The sequence below is a fragment of the Mizuhopecten yessoensis genome, unplaced genomic scaffold (assembly GCF_002113885.1).
Source record: "Mizuhopecten yessoensis strain PY_sf001 unplaced genomic scaffold, ASM211388v2 scaffold10483, whole genome shotgun sequence".
Classification (NCBI taxonomy): Eukaryota; Metazoa; Mollusca; class Bivalvia; order Pectinida; family Pectinidae; genus Mizuhopecten; species Mizuhopecten yessoensis.
In genome coordinates, this window is record NW_018408569.1 from 324,030 (window position 1) to 329,225 (window position 5,196).

At 39.1% G+C, this 5,196-nt stretch overlaps 1 protein-coding gene across 1 annotated transcript in view; it reads left to right on the forward strand.

Annotated features, from left to right (window-relative positions):
• The first annotated feature begins 4,170 nt into the window (after positions 1–4,170).
• The window catches only part of LOC110460820, an 8,846-nt gene continuing 7,820 nt past the window's right edge, over positions 4,171–5,196 (forward strand). The window contains exon 1 of the mRNA XM_021513978.1: positions 4,171–4,256. The gene's annotated coding sequence lies outside the window, so the exon portion shown is untranslated. The remainder of the gene's footprint in view (positions 4,257–5,196) is intronic.

Consider the following 5,196-nt stretch of genomic DNA (forward strand, 5'->3'; position numbering starts at 1 on the left):
AGAAGGATGCGGTGAGTATCAGTACTAGTTCAATATATAGTTTCTCTGTCTAGAAGGATGCGGTGAGTATCAGTACTAGTTCAATATATAGTTTCTCTGTCTAGAAGGATGCGGTGAGTATCAGAAGTGTATCAATCACCAGGTGTAACATTCGGGTACTTACACCAGTAATGTAATCATACACAGGTATCATTGTCCTGCTATTGATTTGAAATAGAACAAAGGGTTCTGTCATTGTGCTTTATCAGTTTTAGGGTCCTGTCAGTGTTCTGAAGTCAGATCTCGGAGCTCTATCATTCAGAACTTGAACGATTGATGTGATGATTGAGCTTGAGTGATAACCATGAAAATTTTTCAATTTCCGATGCATTTGAGAGACGCTCCTGCTCTATAAATATCACGTTGTCCACCCACACAATCCTTTAGCGAAGATTATTCACATTCTGGCAGTTTTGCTTTCTAACTTTACCCATGTGTTGATAATCTTAAAAAAAGATTGAACTATCTGATTGTGGGTAAAGTTTTAGCTTAGTTCGATAAAGGACGGATTCAAAGTATAATTATGAAGACTTGCATTCTGAAATGTGGAGGGGTCCGTAGAGTTGCTACATAATTTTCTGCTTCAATATCTACGTCGTCAAATAGCTTAATTAATAAGTTTTGAAAATATCAGGGTTATGTTTGGTAATTTGGCAATAATCTAACGTTTTCAATAATCTGGATTTGAACACCCTGGTTCAGATGGTGATATTTGATTTATAAATCGATGAGAGGATTTATTTGTGTTCACATTAGATTGAACAGGTAGTTACTGAACTGAGTACGACTGTACATTACTATTATATAAATACATAACAGGACTTTTAAACTGAATGTACTTTTCATTAGGAGGACATCGTTGATTACATCGAGTACCTGAGAGATAGAGAAACTTCCACATGGGGATTAAAAAATCCAATACATAAGGAACACGACCCAAATATGCCCCCGATAGGGACGCGCATGCGCCGCGGGTCGACTTGGAAGTGGGCAAACCAGGACACAGAGGGACCAGGAACTGTCATTGGGCATCAGAAGAACGGTATATATGTCAGCTTATAAGTAGGTATTGTCAACCCTGAATAATTTTCCACAGAAAGAGTAGGTATGTATTTGATTTATGCCCTGTTAGTAAATAGTCAAAAGTGTTCCGCTATGATCTTCAAGATTGTAGGTAACTGTTTTTATTTATTCCGTGCTGTATATGAATTTGATAAAAAATATATATATATATACAACACCTATAAAGCACCCTATATAATTTGTAACATTACTCTAAAGCGCTTTACAACATATGGATAATAGTATTAGTTATAATAGATAAACAAAAAAGGCAAACAATCACCATTATACTTTAAGCAAGGAGATAATCATCTCAATGTGCATATAAATGAATAAATAATGGGTGTGATGTACATGACGTCTGTGCAAAGAGCCTAAACTTCAGACGTGAAGAGGTGGGTCTTCTTGAATTTGGTCAGGGTATTTGACTTTCTAATAGCAGATGATAAGCTATTCCACAACGTGGCCGACATTCACCCAAGGCACCCCTATAGAGAGGGGGAAAGAATAAGCTATCCAGTTTCCCCCTTAGTTACTAACAGAGAGGAGGAAAGAATCAGCTAGACAATAGTTTCCCCCCTAGTTACTTATAGAGAGGGGAAAGAATCAGCTAGACAATAGTTTCCCCTTAGTTACTTATACAGAGAGAGAGGGGAAAGAATAAGCTAGCCAATAGTTTCCCCTAAGTTACTAATACAGAGAGGGGGAAAAGAATCAGCTAGCCAAGAGTTTTCCCCTTAGTTACTAACAGAGAGGGGGAAAGAATCAGCTAACTAATAGTTTTCCCCTTGTTACTAATACAGAGAGGGGGGAGACTCAGCTAGCTAATAGTTTCCCCCTTAGTTACTAATACAGAGAGGGGGAAGACTCAGCTAGCCAATAGTTTCCCCCTCTTTTAAAAATCAATGGAACTAAAAATGGTGGTAAAGAATTTTGATAATGGCTTTGTTGAGCAGCAAGCAGAGCCAGCTATAAATGTTGTTTGTAAGGATTCTTGTGAAGTTTTGGAATCCTATACAAACAAGGCAAGTACGTATCTCTATCATTATTGGATATAATTTAAAAAGGCTCTGGAACAGCAAACTATCTCTGAAATGTAAATTCCATGAACAGATTAGTCTTGAATGGTCACCAGCAGATAGGGACAAATAATTAATAACTTCTTACATTTGTTGTTCGTTTTGGTATTATTTACTTATTAAAATATGTTAAAGGTAGTGTGTAACAGATCAGTAAAGTGATAGGTAATAGTTTTTCGGATATCTGACTTTATCCTGTAATATCTTGCCTTTTTAGATTCTGCATTAACTGACAAGCTGTTTTATTCGTCCAAATTATTTGGTCTCTGTTAACGTCAGTAAAGCCATGTTGCATTGTACACTACTTAGAACAGACTGCAGTCACATCGTCAACCATGTTATACATGAACGAGGGATGGTTCATTTGAATGGTATAACCAAACTAACACAATTTTGTCATGGTGAAATCAATATCAATTTGCTGATCTTCGTGTTTAACTAAACAATAAATGCAATTGTCATTATGAAAGCAGGATCAATTTGCTTATCTTCACGTTCAACAAAACAATAAATACAATTTCTGTCATGATGAAAGCAACATCGATTTCATTATCTTCATGTTCAACCAAACAATACATACAATTTGGTCATGATGAATGATGCTATTAGATATTATTATAAATTCAGTAGTTACAGTATTGTATTGAGGATTATGTGAGAAGAGAAAACTGACAAAGTTTAGTTCAGATCAAGCTCGTTGATTATAGCTAAGATTAAACTGACTATAATATTGGGTCAGATCAAGCGAACTCGTTATTGGTAAGATGACACTGACCAATAATGCTTCAAACAAACTATCATTAAAACAAAATCTTTTTTGGTAACCCTTTGTTGTACTTACTTATATATATGTGTTAGACACGTCTGTAAGGTGGCTCGTACAGACTTGTATAGACTTGATAAATGATGCTACTGAACAATGTATAGTCTTGATAAATGATGTTACTGAACAATGTATAGACTTGATAAATGACGTTACTGAACAATGTATAGACTTGATAAATGACGTTACTGAACAATGTATAGACTAGATTAATGACGTTACTGAACAATGTATAGACTAGATAAATGGTGTTAATGAACAATGTATAGACTTGATAAATGATGTTAATGAACAATGTATAGACTTGATAAATGATGTTACTGAACAATGTATAGACTAGATAAATGGTGTCAATGAACAATGTATATACTTGATAAATGATGTTACTGAACAATGTAGAGACTTGATAAATGACGCTACTGAACAATGAATAGACTTGATAAATGGCGTTACTGAACAATGTATAGACTTGATAAATGATGTTAATGAACAATCTAGTGCATTACTTTTGTTTTCTTTTTTCCTGTTCTGACATTCGTCTGTGCTGATGAAATGAAATGAATAAAATATTGAAAAAAAGAAAATAGTGTGTTCCTGTTTATTTGATTACCAGAACATGTAACTATTTGTATTTCTTATGCATGTTAAAAAACTTATTGTATGAAAATACTCATAAGATATCTAATTTAATGAATATGTTATATTTGGTCATTTATCTCCAATGTGTAATAACAAACTGAAATAAATTACAACATTAACTAAATTGAATATATTTGGTTATTTCAGTCGTACTTGTAATAAACAACTGATGAAATACAACGTTTACTAAATATATTTGGTCATTTAAGTCATACGTGTAATAATATACTGCATGCTTAACTACAGCATTAACTATATATATTTGGTTGTTAAAGTCGTACGTGTAAACACATACAATATATTTGGCTATTTAAGTCGTACATGTAATAATTAACTGATAAATTACATCATTTACTAAATACATTTGGCTAATTAAGTGTTAAACTCAGACTTTTCTAATCTAGTCCGTGTACATAATAACAATCTAGCACACTTATTTACCCCATAGGTTACCTCGCTAGGCCAACCCAATCACGTGATCGTTGTTTGTTACTTTAAATAGCAACGTAATATGTGTATATAGTATGTGGGAAAACCTTGTTTTGACAATTCAGAGGCCGTTTTGACACGTACGAGGAAGTGTACTACAAAATGTGACGAGATATATATGCAAGGTAAGTTTTGCTCGTGTATATTTAATAAAATGAGGGACAGAAGGCCCATCATCCCCCAGGAAGTCATTGATGGCCTCCGCCACCAAGGTCTCTCTGGGGGAGAAGGGACGAGGAGCCTCAACAGCCCGCGCTGGGTAATGTCTACCCTCCACTATAAGGGCAAGAAGACCCATGACGTCTGGGACCCCGCAGTCATGGGCCTGTGCACAGAGCATGCGCACAAGGCCCCTGACCCATTGGTCCCAGCCATCCTCGGGGCTGCCCTCATGGTCAGGGTGTCGCTGCGTCAACTGCTCCCGGTTGTTCTCGCCCACCCCACACGCCAGGCATCCGCCCTCCACGTTCACCAACAAATTGAGGTGAACGGAGAGGGCGTGACGCCTAGGGTGGCGGTCAACATCCGGGCACAGGTCACAGTTCCGGTACCTGACCCCTTTGTTCCTAGCCGGCTCGCTGGGGGATGACGATGCCCCTTGCTCGCTTGCCAGCGAAGGGACATGACGCCTCTCGGCGGAGGAGGCCGTGCCTCGAGCAGAGAACCGCTCTAGAGGCACAAACCCTCCCTCGGCCCCGGCAGGAATGTAGGGGAGGGGTCCCAGGGACTGGGCCCTAGACCCCCTTTCCCCTGTAAGGGAAGCTAGCCCCCTACCAGCTAACTGGCAAGAAGGCTCCTCCCAACTCCGAGCAGAAAACCGCTCAGGAGGTTGAACGCTTACCTTCGGACCCGGCTGCAGGTTCAGCCTGGGTCCTGAAGGTTGACCAGAGGTGGAGGGAGACGCAGAGGCAGCTGACCGCCTCCGTCTTCCGGATCTCCTCCTCCTCCTGGGCTTCCGGTCCTTTCCCGGTGCCTCCTTCTCCTCCGAGTTGGGAGGAAAAGGGGCCCCCTGGAAAGGCACCGGCGGGGTGGCCTCAACCACCTCCTCCACTGGTCTCTGGGGTG